Source organism: Chenopodium album, chromosome 2, assembly GCF_948465745.1.
Source record: "Chenopodium album chromosome 2, dcCheAlbu1.1, whole genome shotgun sequence".
NCBI classification, from domain to species: domain Eukaryota; kingdom Viridiplantae; phylum Streptophyta; class Magnoliopsida; order Caryophyllales; family Amaranthaceae; genus Chenopodium; species Chenopodium album.
In genome coordinates, this window is record NC_137835.1 from 69,986,537 (window position 1) to 70,002,815 (window position 16,279).

Here is a 16,279-nt window from a genome sequence, read left to right on the forward strand (position 1 = left end):
ACATGTCTCAAATTTCCTTACCATAGTGCATAATTATTTTTGCTAGAATACTTTTCCAATAAGGAAACCTAGCATGTTACCAACATCAACTTAGTTTGCACAAATGGTTAAAAAATATGTCACACTCACCAATAGATGAATAAAGTAACAAGACTAGGGGTGAAAGTTCGGTTTTCGGTTTGGTTTTTTGCCCAAACCGAAACCGAAACCGAACCACCCTATTTCAGTTTCTTGATTTTGCGAACCACACCTCACCACTTTGGCTCTGAAACCGAACCAAACCAAACCACTTAAATTTCGGTTTTCATAAAAAAAAAACCAAACCACACCGAATTTTCCTATCAAGTATCATAGACATCAAATTTTGCAAAAAAACCGAACCAAACCACACCAATCAAAACCGAACCAAACAAAATCAAACCAAACCAAAGCCACAACGAACTGACAACCCACCCCCACCCACACCAAACCGAAACCATCACCACCAGATTTTTACCAAAACTAATGAAAGTTACCAAAACAATTCAAGCACAAAACTTACCAGAAATCAAATCATATTAATGGATTTATTAAAAATTCAAAAAAAAAAAAATTAAAAACAAGAAAACATACCTTTTAAACCAAAAATGACCCTTAAATTTCATCTCGAATTTGGTTTAAAATGGTCAAATTCGACCATGAAAACTCTAGGTCTAGAGTTTTCATGGTCGAATTTGGCCATTAAAACCTTCGTTTTGGCCAAATTTCGTGAATTTTGTTACGAAAAGTCAAAAACCTTCGTTTTGACCATGAAAAATCTTTGCTTTAATATGAAAAATCGCAAATTTCGTGCTAATTTTGAAGACAAAGAGGAGTAGAGGCAAGGAGAAAGACAAGAAAGAGGAAAAGAAAATAGGTGATCGAAGAAGAGAGAGAAAGAAGAGATCGAAGAGGACAGAGAAAGGAGCAAAGAAGAGGAGGACAACAGAGAGAAAGGGCGGAAAGTGGCTGAAGAAGGATTAGGGTTTTTTTTTTCCCTTTATATACTAGGGTTTTTTGGGGTTGGGCCGAAATTTCGGTTTGGTTTCGGTTTTTCGGTTTTTCATTTTCCGAAACCGAAACCGAACCACATAATTTCGGTTTCTTGATTTTGCAAACCGAAACCAAACCACTTTAAAAAAAAAAAACAGAACCATATTTGTTATTCGGTTTGGTTTTCGGTTTGGTTCGGTTCGGTTTTAAACCGAGTTTGTTTCACCCCTAAACAAGACAACCCAACACTTGAAATTTCAAAAACTTAATATAGTCCAATCCTTGAAATAACATAGCCACATTTTAGTGAACTTTCTTCATCAACCATCAATCACCAACACTTGCCTTCTAGAAAATTTTGAACAACTTTTCCTAAAAGCTAGTGTATTACTTCACAACCTTCGTACCTAATAGATACTTAGTAAAAGATGAAGCAAGTTTAGACAACGTTAGCCATTCACCATTAAATTTGTAAAATATTACACTTCAACTATTTCACAAATATATGCTATGTTAAGATAAAATGCAATTCATGTCACTATCACATTGCTAATCGTATTAGCATACTCCGCTCATGACATACTTTAAGACCTCTTTAAAGTACACATAAATTATGCTAATGCAAAACATAATCTACTCAATGATGACATGAACAACAAATATCATATCATCGCAAAAATCTTTCCAATCACGAAACATATATGACACTTTGGAAAAATAAAAAACACGTAATAATTACTATTATTCTCAAAATAATAAAAACATATGTCATATCCAAAATTGTGAAAAACAAATTGGAAATATAAGAAGTTCAAGGAAGTTAATTAATAACTACAATTACACATGTGATTCTCAACATCACCACACTCACATTATTTTATAAATAACACAAACAATATATATTACCTTGAAGCAAGTAGTGAGAAGCAAACTTAATCGCAAGTATTAGATTCTCACAAGGTAATAAACTCAAGTCAACTCACACTTGAACTTGCAATTCCCATTTCTTATCTTCAACATGGAACTCCCCAACCAACTCACTTAAGTCACCACACTAGTGGAAAAAATCTCATTCGTAACAGGCTATTTGTAACGGGCAAAGCTTTACCTGTTACAATTAAGATATTCATAACGGGCAAAATAGTGTCCGTTACAAATACGTATGTGTTTGTAACGGACAAATTAGTGCCCGTTACGAGTAAATAAGTATTCGTAACGAACACTATTTTGCCCGTTATGAATAAAAAAGTATTCGTAACTGACACTATTTTTCCCGTTACGAATACTATAATACACGTAACAAATGCCCAAACGTGGCCCAACTGGTGAAAGAAGGCCAATACTTGGTTTTTTAGGGTTAGCCGTCATTCACCTCTTTCTCTCTCCTCACTCCCTCTCTCTCTCTCCTCTCCTCTCCTCCCATCCCCGTCATGGCGTCATTCACCTCTTTCTCTCATTTCTATATTTCTACATATTCTTCTGCCATGGATGTACAAGTCAAGCAAGAATACTAAGTTCTCTTCCAACGAATGTGAGACAGAGCCGTCAATGCTGCTACTCCTTCCTCGGCGCCTGCTCCCGTCATTGATCTCAGCGAAGACAATGACGCCGGCGATGTTGGTGCCGAGAAAAGAGCTTTTTTCTTCTGGGTTTGATTTAAATTTTTTTTTTCAGTTGGTTTGTTTTTAGGTTTTTTGTTTCTTGGTGTTGTGTGATATTGGTCAACATTGGATTATGCATTTCTAGTGCATTATACTGCCTTTTCTGCTCTGTGCTGCTACATATTAACTGAAATTATAGATTGATTGAACCTTTTCTGCTCTGTGCTGCTACATATCAACTGAAATTATAGATTGATTGAACCAAATTTTACTTTTGGTGATAATGTCTAATGTGGCCCATGCAAGTGTGAAAAATATCAACAGTAAACTAATTTTTACTATTTTGACAGTTCCTTTCAAGCATGGAGAGCGTATGGGTTTCAGTTATCTTATATCCCAGAAATATACTGGAGATAAAGCTGAAATCAAGGTAGTGCGTGATTCAGCGGTGCACACATTCAACATTAAACTTGGTACTCACAGAAGGCTCATTCCTGCACATAGCAAGGGTAGACCTCCTTCGTATTATATAGTTACGGGATTTGTATTTACGGCTGTCTCAGTTCCATATCCTTGTTATGAGGTTTGGCTTTGAACTTCTTTCTACCTCCCCTGCTCCCCATTGATATATTGCGTGCCTCTGTATCTTTCTGGTTACAGAAGTATTATTTACTTTCATTGATGTATCTTTCTGGTTATTTGAAGAATAAGCTTTTCTCAATTGTGAAAAGATTTAAGAATTTCACCCAAATAAAAGGTTCATTGCTATAGTAGGATCTGTCAGGCACCTCATAATTCTCTTTTTTCCCCGTAATGTGTGTGTGTTTGTTGTAAGTTAGAATTGACTATCTTTAATATTGATTCATTTATGTGAAATCATTAGGAAAACTAAAGTAAACACCAAAGCTCACAACCATGGCAGAATCCATTGTTGCATCAGTTGTCCAGTGGATTGGCTCTATATTGATTCAAGAGGCCAATATATTATTCGATGTTGCAGATCATGTACGTGGCCTTCAGCTAGAGCTTGAACTGATGCAGCAATAACTTTGGCCTAAGAAGAATCAATGAAGCAGAAGGTTTAGACTAAGAAGATCACTGAAAAGTTAAATAGCTTTGGACTAAGAAGAAGCAGAAGGTTTTTAGTTTTAATTATTTAGGCAATAATAAATGTTTTTTTTTTTTTTTTTTTTTTTTTTGCTCATTGTATAAATATGAAGTACTATTTTTATCTCAATTAATTAATAAAATAATTGTGCTATAATTTTTATGCAAGCTAGCTAATCCAACACATCATGTGCTGGATTTTTTTTTTAAAATTGGGTTACACACTATTTGTAACGGGCAAATATCATGCTTGTTACAAATAACCCTGTTATTTGTAACGGGCAGTTGAAATTCCCGTTACAAATAACTTGTTATTTGTAACGAGCACTTGAAATGTCCGTTACAAATAACGGGTTATTTGTAACGATCACATGAAATGTCCGTTACGAATAACGGGTTATTCGTAACGGGCGCTTGAAATGCCAGTTACGAATAATGGGTTATTCGTAACGGGCGCTTGAAATGCCAGTTACGAATAATGGGTTATTCGTAACGGACACTTGAAAGGTCAGTTACGAATAATGGGTTATTCGTAACGGACATTTGAAATGTCCGTTAAGAATAATGGGTTAACAAACTTCAACGACTAGAGGGAAACTTATTATCAAGGACAAAGATCTAAAATAATTAAGCCATCCAAGTGAGACCTACATTGTACCGTTAAGACAAGAAAACCAAAGTACCCTTTACTCACAAGTAGGGGTGAGCATGGGACGGGTACCCAAAGTACCCGATAACCAAAATCACTAAAAGTGATACCCATAACCGGAACTGATAAGTTCGGGTACCCGGACTTTGGGTACCCGGATTTTCGGATCGGTTATCGGGTACCCAATAAGATATCCAATAATGATAATTAAACTTAATTATGTAGTTATTATGATATAATTTACAACTTAATAACAATACCATATGATCTTGACCAAATTATTAATAATATTATTAATCATTGATATTATAAATTGATTATGAAGTAAAGTAAAAGTTTAGATTTATATTAATAGATTTAAGTAGGGAAAAAAAGCAAAAAAAATGCTTATCGGATCGGATCGGGTAACCATTAATTTTAAAATGATACCCATAACCATACCCGATAACAAATTATCGGAACGGGTACCCGAATTGTTATGGATATCGGATCGAGTACCCTAATTTTCACAACGGTTACGGATCGGTTTTTTGGGTTTTCGGTTTCTCAGGTAGTTTTGCTCAGCCCTACTCACAAGTTTAGCCTTGAAACACTTCCAAACACTTAATGAATTGGTATTAAAAAACCTTTAAAAGAAATATCACAAAACACACTCCATATTAATAAAGGATAGGAGAACTCCAACCATTTTAGAAATGATCTAACTTATCCTCAATAGTTTCTTCCAAGGTAAACAATCATTCACGTCATCAATTCATATTAAGTTAAGGAAACACTTTTCAAACATAGACATGTCATAACAACAAATCAAGGCAAACAAATAATAATCTTTAGCATAGCTAGTCACTTTCATGCTTTTCATCAAATAATAGAGAGATATAATATTAATGCCTCTTATAGTCAACTTGTTAACTTATTAAACAAAATAATTACATAGATGGGAATATAGCAATCAAGAGACATGAGAATTCCAATATGCATAGCCAATCACTTATCACTTAAACTTGACATAATTAATGCATAAAATTGTTGAAAACAAATTATTATAGTAAAGGATGCCAAACATTGTGGTTGTAGACACCCATTTGTGTCTCCCCAAAACCAAACCCAGTGATGAGTACCTTTCACGTCGAATCATAATCGAATGAAGTGAAAGTGTGGAAAGTTTAGTCTTGCGGATAGTTTTAATTTCTTTTCTCTTCTCTCTGTTTTTGAAAACCTATTTTAAGAAAACAGCCAATCCAGTTTGGTTAGTCCATGATATGGGTCTAATAGTAGTGTAGTTGGATGAGGCTTGAAAAGAGCTTTCCAACGATATATTATAAGCCCAATTTCGATGAATATTGAGGAAGTTATGGCCAAATTACTGAACTGAGCCTGGTTTGAGCCTTATGTGCGGCCCAATGATCTAGAGGAGGGCCTAATATAGATTTATCATTCCTAATGCAATTAAGAATGGTTTTAGTCTTCTAGATTCTTCTAGAAGGTTCTTTTCATTCCTAATTCAATTAGCATTGATAAATTGACTTTTGTTGACTTTGTAGAGTTTTAATCAGAATAAAAGAACTTTTTGAGGAAAATACAATTTTATCCTCCTGTACGGCAATTTCTATCTGATTTTAAGAAATCGCGTCAAAAACTTAGTCAGCGCCAAACGACAGCATTAGCGCCTGACGCTAATGTCAGCGTCTGGCGCTAACCTCGTTTTGCGCGTGTAGACACCCATTTGTGTCTCCCCAAAACCAATCCCAGTGATGAGTGCCTTTCACGTCAAATCATAATCGAATGAAGTGAAAGTGTTGAAATTTTAGTGTTGCGGATAGTTTTAATTTCTTTTCTCTTCTCTCTGTTTTTGAAAACTTATTTTAAGAAAACAGCCAATCCAGTTTGGTTGGTCCATGATATGGGTCCAATAGTAGTGTAGTTGGATGGGGCTTGACAAGGGCTTTCCAACGATATATTATAAGCCCAATTCCGATGAATATTGAGGAAGTTATGGCCAATTTACTGAACTGGGCCCGGTTTGAGCCTTATATGCGGCCCAATGGTCTAGGGGAGGGCCTAATATAGATTTATCATTCCTAATGCAATTAGGAATGGTTTTAGTTTTCTAGATTCTTCTAGAAGGTTCTTTTCATTCCTAATTCAATCAGCATTGATAAATTGACTTTTGTTGACTTTTCAGAGTTTTAATTAAAATCAAAAAACGTTTTTTGAGGAAGATACGATTTTATCCTCCTATACGGCAATTTCTATTTGATTTTAAGAAAATGAGTGGCGCTAGCATTGGCGCCTGACGCTAATGTTGGCGTCTGGCGCCAATAGCCAGCGTTGGCGCCAACATCGTTTTATGTGCGCTAGAACTCTGTTTTGATATTTTATCTGTTTGGCTGATTTTCTTTATAAATAACGCGCTAAAAACTCCGTTTTCGAGAACCAATTTTCATTAATCTACCAACTCTCATCAAAATTCTCTTGATTACTTTTTCTCTCTCTTTTCTAAACTAGCTTCCCACAAATACAAAATTCCGCATTCATTAGATCTAAAAACACCTAGCCATATTCGAAGTTGCCTTCGCCCTAGACGTGAAAGGTTTAATTTCTGAGGGTTTGGTCCCAAATCTCTCTTTCAATTATTATTTAATTATTGTTTTAATTATTATTTTCCTTGAAGTTACTAACGTGTGTATTTTATTGTTAGAAAGAGGTACGAGGCATCAAAGTAAGTATTTTAATGATTTTTATTGATGTTATCATGTTTAGGTTGTTATTATGATATTCCTAGTATCATGTCTAGGGTAACTTTAATACTAAGTATGATCGTTATGATGCCTTTTATGTTCTTCCTAATATTTATGATTGTTAGTATCATGTTAGGGTTAAAGTTTTGATTTTTATTGTTAGTGACATGCTAGGGTTTGTTATTAATCTTGTTAGTATCATGCCTAGGATCTTGCTATTATTATGCTTTAACATGATTTATGATTATTAATTATGATTATGATTATTTTTATGATTCATGATTATGGTTATGAATATTATTATTATAATTTTATGATTATTATTATTATTATGATGATTATTATTATTATGTTGCTTGTTATTCATTGTTATTGCTTGATCACACCTTTTTATGCATGTTTAAAGGGAATTTGTACTTGTAATCACGCTTAATAAGGAAATTAATAATCTTGTTTAGGGTTAATATGATTATAATTCAAGTGATCGCCAATAATAGTTTTATTTGTGCATTAATATTCAACCAACATAGATTAAACAGGTTTAGGGTTAAACCTAATGATTGCATGTTAGTCAGAAAGCGCACATGAATACGATCTGAATAAAGTAGAGGCCTATTATTAGGGCAGGTTCAATCTCTTTTAGGTTGGATTTTTACCTTCATCCCCGAACCCTATTTGGTTCAAGACCTTATGGAGTTGACGATCTCTTGGATCGTTAAGAGGTGTAACCTTCACCTCGTGAACGGTTTACAAGTTCCTAAAAAACTTGTTGGCGACTCTTTTGCTCTATCTTCTTTCCCTTTGGACGCCACCGTACTTTATTGAATGATCACAGTGGGTTCAAGCTAGGGGATTAACGCTTGAAATATTCCCTACAGTTTTTTGGCGACTACACTGGGGAGGATTTCTATTTTAATTCCTGAATTTGTTTCGGCAATGATTTAGAATGAGTGGATGAGACTCGAAACGTTCTAAGTATTTCATGTGCGTAATTTTGATAACACTATTGTCATATGCATAAAAAAGATCTCATTGGAAAGACCATCCGTAATGAGTTAAAAACATAGGATTTTACACGTAGGAAATTTGAGAAATATCTTTCACAGCTAGGACCGAAATAACACTGCGCGAAACTGGAAAATTTTATCGAGCACAGAAAGCTGCTGAGGCATGTAGGAATTAGCGCCAGCGAACAGAAGCTGGCGCCAGACATTTAACTGTAGCGCCAGACGACAGCTCTGTCGCCAGGCGCTACAGCTAAATCCTGGCGCCAACCTCTGTTTGCTGGCGCCAAATTCTTCCAATACCGAGCCAGAAATATGCGTTCTAATTTCGACCAGTTTTTCGTATTGTTTGCTCGATCCTACTTCCTGATTGAATTTTTTCTCACTTTTCTGAAACCTATATGTGTTCTACATATGGACATAACCCTCTGGGAATTCATGCTCCATCTACCGGATTGAACGCTCCGAGCAACAAAGGGTACATCCGAGAATGTTGAATTCACCAAACCATGGAAGCGAGTTTTTCTAAAACTCGCGGTGTCCCATCCACTCGCGCCAACCCTTCACGGTTAGGCTTCCGCGCGGTGCATCCGGACAATTAACCATGGACCCTTTATTGACTAAATGTAGGGAATAATTTCAAGCCTTAAAATCCCACTAGCTTGAACCCCACTGTGATCATACATTAAAGTACGGTGGCGTCCAAAAGGGAAGAAGATAGAGCAAAAGAGTCGCCAACAAGTTTTTAAGGAACTTGTAAACCGTTCACGAGGTGAAGGTTACACCCCTTAACGATCCAAGAGATCGTCAACTCCATAAGGTCATGAACCAAATAAGGGTTCGGGGATGATGGTACAAATCCAACCTAAAAGAGATTGAACCTGCCCTAATAATAGGCCTCTACTTTATTCTGATCGTATTCATGTGCGCTTTCTGACTAACATGCAATCAATAGGATCACCCTAAACCTGTTTATCTATGTTGGTTGAATATTAATGCACAAACAAACTATTATTGGCGATCACTTGAATTATAATCATAATTAACCCTAAACAAGACTATTAATATCTTATCAAGCGTGATTACAAGTACGAATTCCCTTTAACATGCAATAAAGGTGATCAAGCAATAAATAATAAATAATGTATCAAGCAACATAATAATAATCATAAAAAATCATGACAATAATGAATATCATAATCATAGCAATCAGAAATATTAATAATCATAATTATAACAATATTCATGTTAAAGCATAATAAAAGTAAGATCCTAGGCATGATACTAACAAGATTAATAACAAACCCTAGCATGTCACTAAGCAATAAAAATCAAATCTTTAACCCCAACATGATACTAACATGAATAAATATTAGGAAGAGAATAAAAGGCATCATAGCAATCATATTTAATATATTAAAATACCCTAGACATGATACTAGGAACATCATAATAACAATATAAACATGATGTCTACATCATAAATCAATAAAATCAATAAAGTACTTACTTGGATGCCTCGTACCTCTTTCTAATAACAAAATACACACGTTAGTAACTTCAAGGAAAATAATAATCAAAACAATTAAATTAAATAATTGAAATAGAGATGATGGAAATAGAGATTTGGGACCAAACCCTCAGAAATTAAAACCTTTCACGTCTAGGGCGAAGGCAACTTCGAATATGGCTAGGTGTTTCTAGATCTTGTGAATGCGGAATTTTGTATGAAAAAGCAAGAAAGAATTGAAAAGAATGCTAAAGAATTAATGTTTATTGAGAATTGATGAAAGATGATGAATGAATTGTAGAATGAGGAGAATTGGTGTCTGAAAACGGAGTTTTGATACGATATTTATAGAGAAAATCAGCCAAAAAAGATAATTTAACAAAACAGAGTCTGAAGATCACAAAACAGCATTAGCGCCAACCCTGGCTACTGGCACCAGGCACCAGTGGCTAGCGTCAGGCGCCAATGGCTAGCGTCTGGCGCCAAGCCTGGTTCCAGGCGCCAAGGCCTGGGGTTGGACGCCAAACTGGATTTCAACGCGTTTTCGAAAATCTGATAAATTTACCGTACTGGAAGATAAAATAATATAATTCCTTTGAAAATGCTATTTGATCTTGATTAAAACTCTGAAAAGTCCTAATCGAATTAGGAATGAAAAGAACCTTCTAGAAGATTCTAGAAGACTAAAGCCATTCCTAATTGCATTAGGAATGATAAATCATATTAGGCCCTCCCCTAGATCATTGGGCCGTACATAAAGCTCAAACCGGGCCCAGTTTAGTAAATTGGCCATAACTTCCTCAATATTCATCGGAATTGGGCTTATAATATATCGTTGGAAAGGTCTTTGCAAGCCCCATCCAACTACACCACTATTGGACCCATATCATGGACCAACCAAACTGGATTAGCTGTTTTCTTAAAATAAAGTTTTCAAAATCAGGGAGAAGAGAAAAGAAAATAAAACTTTCCGCAACACTAGACCTTTCCACACTTTCGCTTCATTCGATTATGACTCGACGTGAAAGGCACTCATCACTGGGTTTGGTTTTGGGGAGACACAAATGGGTGTCTACACTAAACCATATCCCTAACTTTAGAGAACTAGAGCCATGGTTAGGTTGCAAACTCATTGCATCATATTGTGCCTACTTGACTAATTGTGCATTATTTGTTGTGCATATACTATGTTTTCTTAACCGTTTTTTTGACTTGTGTTGAGATTAAATAAATTAATGACTTAAAGAACTTTGCCTAATTAATTGAATAAATAAAGTCTAATATTTTAATCAGAATTGACCTAGTATGACTTTAGGCATGCCCCTGTTGATTAATAACACCGAAAACAGTCTCAGATTGAAGCTCCAGCATTGGCGCCAAAGTCTGAACTGTAGCGCCACTCTGTGGAGTGTGGCGCCTGGCGATAGCTCTGTCGTCTAGCGCTACACTGCAAAGAGAGGCGCCAGCCCTGTCGTTTTGACGACAGTTCGGATTATTGATCGAGTCATCACTTTGTGTCTAATTAACCAGTTTGCTAATTAATTCGGTTTATTTTCGTTGTTAATAGTACTCGGTTGATTCATTAATTGAGTTTAGGCACTAAGTCCCATGGTCTTACACAAGAGTCCAAACATGTCACTTACACTCAACGCACACACTAATACACACACTTTGACCATGTCTAAGAGAGTCTTGTATGCGCGTTTTTTTCCATCATTTTTTTAGGGGGGTAAGTCGGATGTTAATCCTCCATTTTTTCTAAAAAAAAATACTATACTTAGTTCTTAAAAATATACACATTATTTTTGCTTATTTTTGCCTAAAAAATGCACCCATTTTTTATTTTTTCCTTTTAAAAACCGTAAAGTCAAGCCGATTCGAGTTAAGTAATTAAAACGCAAAATGGTTTAAATTACAGCGTGTGGTCAAGAAAGGAAGGACGATTAATCAAAGACAACCTTTTCGTACAAGTCCAACTTTTCGACAAACCCATAGCTCGTAAGAGGAAAGCTAAGACACTAATGGCAACACAAGAAGAAGTCAATGAGCTTAGGAACCAACTGGTTACCGTGACTGAGGCACTGAAGCTCCTCACACTTAAGATCAATGATCCCGTGAAACAACAACAGATGGACCTCATGCAAGAGAGTCTAAGCAAGCTATCTAGTGACTACAAGTTTCAAGGGCTTACTTCACAAGGGGTCTCGGTGGGCAAAGATCTTCTTCCGCAGAAGTTCAATGCCAACGACATCCCGAAATTCAAAGCAACTGATAACCCTTATTTTCATTTAAGAGCCTTCGAGACAATAATGAGTATTAAGGGTATCGATAAGAAGGCGTTCCCCTCTCTGTTCTCACTATCTCTCGAGACCGTTTGCCAACTATGGTTCTTTTCTCTCGAGAAAGAAAAGACCTCTACTTGGGATTCCATAGCAAACGCTTTCGTTGATAGATACAAGTGCAACATTCAAGTTGAGACTGACCATAGAGAACTTGAAATCCTCAAGCAGAAAGAGAACGAAGGCTTCACCTCTTTCTTTAACAAATGGAGAGAAACCTCAGCTAAGATGATTGAGGTGCCAAGTGAAAAAGAGTCTGTAAGGTTGTTCATTAAAAACCTTCAAGAAAAATATTCCAAGCATCTCAAGTATCAAAATAATCTCCCTACCTTCAAGGCCGTCTACGACATTGGGATCAATATTGAAGACGACCTGGCTAAGTTAAAAGCTGCCAACAATAACTCCAACAGTGGCTGGAAAGGAAAGAAGAACAACAATCCTTCTTCTTCCAAAACCACCCACTCAAACAACGTTAGCACTTTTAATTTAGGTGAAGTCCTTGCTATGAACAATCAAGGACAAAAGAAACCATTTAGGAGAAACTTTACTCCTATTGACATGAGTTATGACACCGCATTTGATCGATTAAATGCAAAAGGTCTTATAACTCCTATTGGACCATTTGGGGACCCACCAGTCGAAAAGAGGTCGTATAATTGGAACCCCAATGCACACTATAAGTATCACCAAGGTAGGGGCCATCTCACCGAAAACTGTTGGAAGCTTAAGGAAGCTATCCAAGACTTAATCGATAACAACAAGCTACCATTTCCCCCTGCCAGTAAGAAGCCAAGCATTGATAATGCACCTCTCGCTCATGCCTTGGCTATCTCTGATGAGGAAAACGAGGTTGACCCCTCGTCTCTCATTAAACCTGTCGAAGAAATCCATGCCATTGAAGAAGACGAGGAGATATTCTTCGACGCCATGGATAGCCTTCCAGAACCGGCAAGTAAAGAAGATATACAATCGCTCACACTGTCTATGATGGAAGGGTCGCATTTGCTACGTGAAACTCTCAAAGCTATAAAGGAATTTCAAAAGAAATATGACGAGGTTCCACTCCCGAAAGATGAACCTAAGAGAGAATTCACACCCCCTTGAGAACGACTTATGAGGCAAAACGTTTTCCTTTACCAGTCACTAAAAAACCCAAGAAGAGTAATACAATTTACACTCCAATTGGGATCCCATATGCACAAATGTTCGAAATGCTCTCCGAGAGTGGCGAGATCAAACCTCTCGAACCGAGACCATTCGAATCATTGAAAAGGACAGATATATATTACTGTCAGTATCATCAATCAGGGGGTCACACTATCGAAAACTGTTTTAAATTTAAGGATTTAACTCATAAAATGACTGATGAAAAGAAACTAGTCCAAGTTCCACAAGAGGACGATGCAACCATTAATGGAGTTTGGGACAGTGATGAAGAAGACGTCTATTTAAAAGACATAGTAGGATCTCCACCTTCTGTGTCGTACGCCATGGATAACTTTTGGACTGAAGAAGACTCATCGATAGACGTCCTCACAAGATCCGGGAGAATGCAACCTCCCGTTTCAACACAACCTATGCCGACCGCACAACAAGTTCCCGTACCTATCATTGAAGACAATGATATCGTTAAGCAGTTTAAGAAGACAAAAGTTGAGATGAACGTATGGAAACTTTTGGCGACATCTCGAGAACATTGGTTTGCTGTAATGAATGCCTTGGACAAAATAAGGATAGATTCTGACACTACTCCTGAGGGGTTAGCCAACTTCCTCACAAGTGATCTTCCTAGTCCAATAAATTTGATCACCTTTTTTGACAAGGATTTACCTCCAGAAGGTGACAAACATTACAAGGCATTAAACCTCACAGTAGTTTGCAAGAGAATGAATGTCCCTATGACTCTTGTAGACAATGGATCGGCCATCAACGTCTGTCCACTTAGAACTGCAAGGATGCTAGGCATAAGGGATGAAGATTTAACTCCGTGTACACAAGGAATAAGGGCCTACGACAACACTCGTCGTCAATCTCTTGGTAAAATTACCATGAACGTAACGGCGGGAGCAATAGAACATGCTACTACTTTCCAAGTAGTAGACATTAAAGCTTCGTTCAATTTGTTGTTGGGGCGCCCTTGGCTTCATGACCTAAAGGTTGTCCACTCATCTCTCCACCAATAAGTAAAAGCTATAGTTGGGGAATTCCTATCACCATCGATGCTTCGCCTATGAGGATCAAGTCTATAGAAAATCCAATCATTAATGTGGAGCACGACGAGGATGATGAAGACTTATGGGGCTTTAACGAAGAAGTCTCCTTAATCCAGGAGGATGAAAGGACCCCTCTTTGCCATGACCCCCATTCCAACATGATTGTAAATGCTATTCTGAAGAAACAAGGACATTTTCCTTGGATGACCCTAGGAAAGAAGAACGGAATAGCAAAATCGCTGGAGTCACCTAGCCTCCCTAAGTTAGACACTTTCGGACTTTATTTCAAACCGACTCGGAAAGATCTCAAGCGAGCCCAGGAAAGATCAAAGGCACGTAGAGACGCTCGCACTCAAAAGAAAGCAATCCCAATGGATCAATACCCTCTTACACTTAATGGTCAATTTATAAAAGAAGGAGAGGACTATCCATGCCATGAATTTCCCGAGCCATTTGTTGTAAACGGCATAAGGCAACCGGGATTTGAGATTTTCTTGGATTGTTACTTCATAGATGAAATCCCAACTCCTGTCCATAAGGAGAAAACACCCCCATGCTTTGACTTTAACGTCATGAGATTACTATTTGGGCAAGAAAAGAATGAGCCAACTTACAGAGAAGATAACTCCTCGCTCATTCAAACAGTCTTACAAAGCGAAAGCTTCGATCCCTCGAAGCTAATCACTCCAGCTGAAGGATCCTTACAAGGGTGGCGCAAGACTATCAAGGTGATCACTCCAAGTGGTAGAAAAATATCCATCACGACAGGGCAAGGACCAATGTTTGAAGAGTCGTCTAAGTCAGAGTCTGAGTCGGAGTCTCTCGCTATAGAGTCTTCTAGGTCTTTAGTAGTAGCACCTTCCCCTCCTATTTCTTCTCCTAGAATAGTTAGTGATCAAGTCCCTGAGGACATATCACTCTTTGATGTAATGATCTCAGAGTATAATAATACTTCTTCTTCTCCTTATTTCTTGTATTCTTCTCTGACCAAAGATGACGAACATTGCTTAACTAACAATGAAAAAGACAAAGAAATTATCAAAGCAATGGAAACACTCGAAAATAAAACACCGGTAATTGAAGAAACTGAAACGGTTGATATCTCATATGATTCAACCAATAAAAGAGAAGTTAAAATCGGACTAACACTTAACAAACAAGAAAGAACCGATTTAATTAACTTACTTAAAGAATTTATTGATGTATTTGCTTGGTCATACGAAGATATGCTAGGCATTAATAGAGAAATAGCTCAACACACTATACCACTAATTCAAGGAATGAAACTGGTAAAACAAAAGTTACGTCGAATGAAACCCGACGTAGCTCTTAAAATAAAAGAAGAAGTCCAAAAACAAATAACTGCAGGTTTCATCAAGGTATCCAAATACCCCGAATGGGTCGCCAACGTCGTCCCAGTTCCGAAAAATACGGAAGGGTAAGAATGTGTGTCGACTATCGAGATCTAAATAAGGCAAGTCCAAAGGACGACTTTCCTTTACCACACATTGATATTCTGGTAGATAACACGGCAAATCACGCGCTTCTCTCATTCATGGATGGGTACGCAGGTTACAACCAAATTCTCATAGCAGAAGAAGACATGGAGAAAACAACTTTCATAACACCATGGGGCACTTACTGCTACACGGTAATGCCATTCGGGTTGAAAAACGCGGGTGCTACTTACTAACGTGCAGCAACTGCCTTACTCCATGACATGATGCATAAAGAAGTCGAAGTATATGTCGACGACATGATTGTAAAATCAAAAGACCGTCCAGGCCATCAAGTAGCCTTAAGGAAATTCTTCGAAAGGCTAAGAAAATATAATATGAGGCTGAACCCATCTAAGTGTGCCTTCGAAGTCACCTTAGGAAAGCTTTTAGGTTATGTCATAAGCTCTAGAGGAATAGAGATAGACCCAACCAAGATCAAAGCAATCATGTCAATGCCACCGCCCAAAACCGAGAAACAGATTCGAGGATTTATTGGCCGGTTGCAATAAATAAGTAGGTTCATATCAAAATTGACGACGATATGTGAACCAATCTTCAAAAAGCTCAAAAGAATGTACCAGTAATATGGGATGACGAGTGCCAAA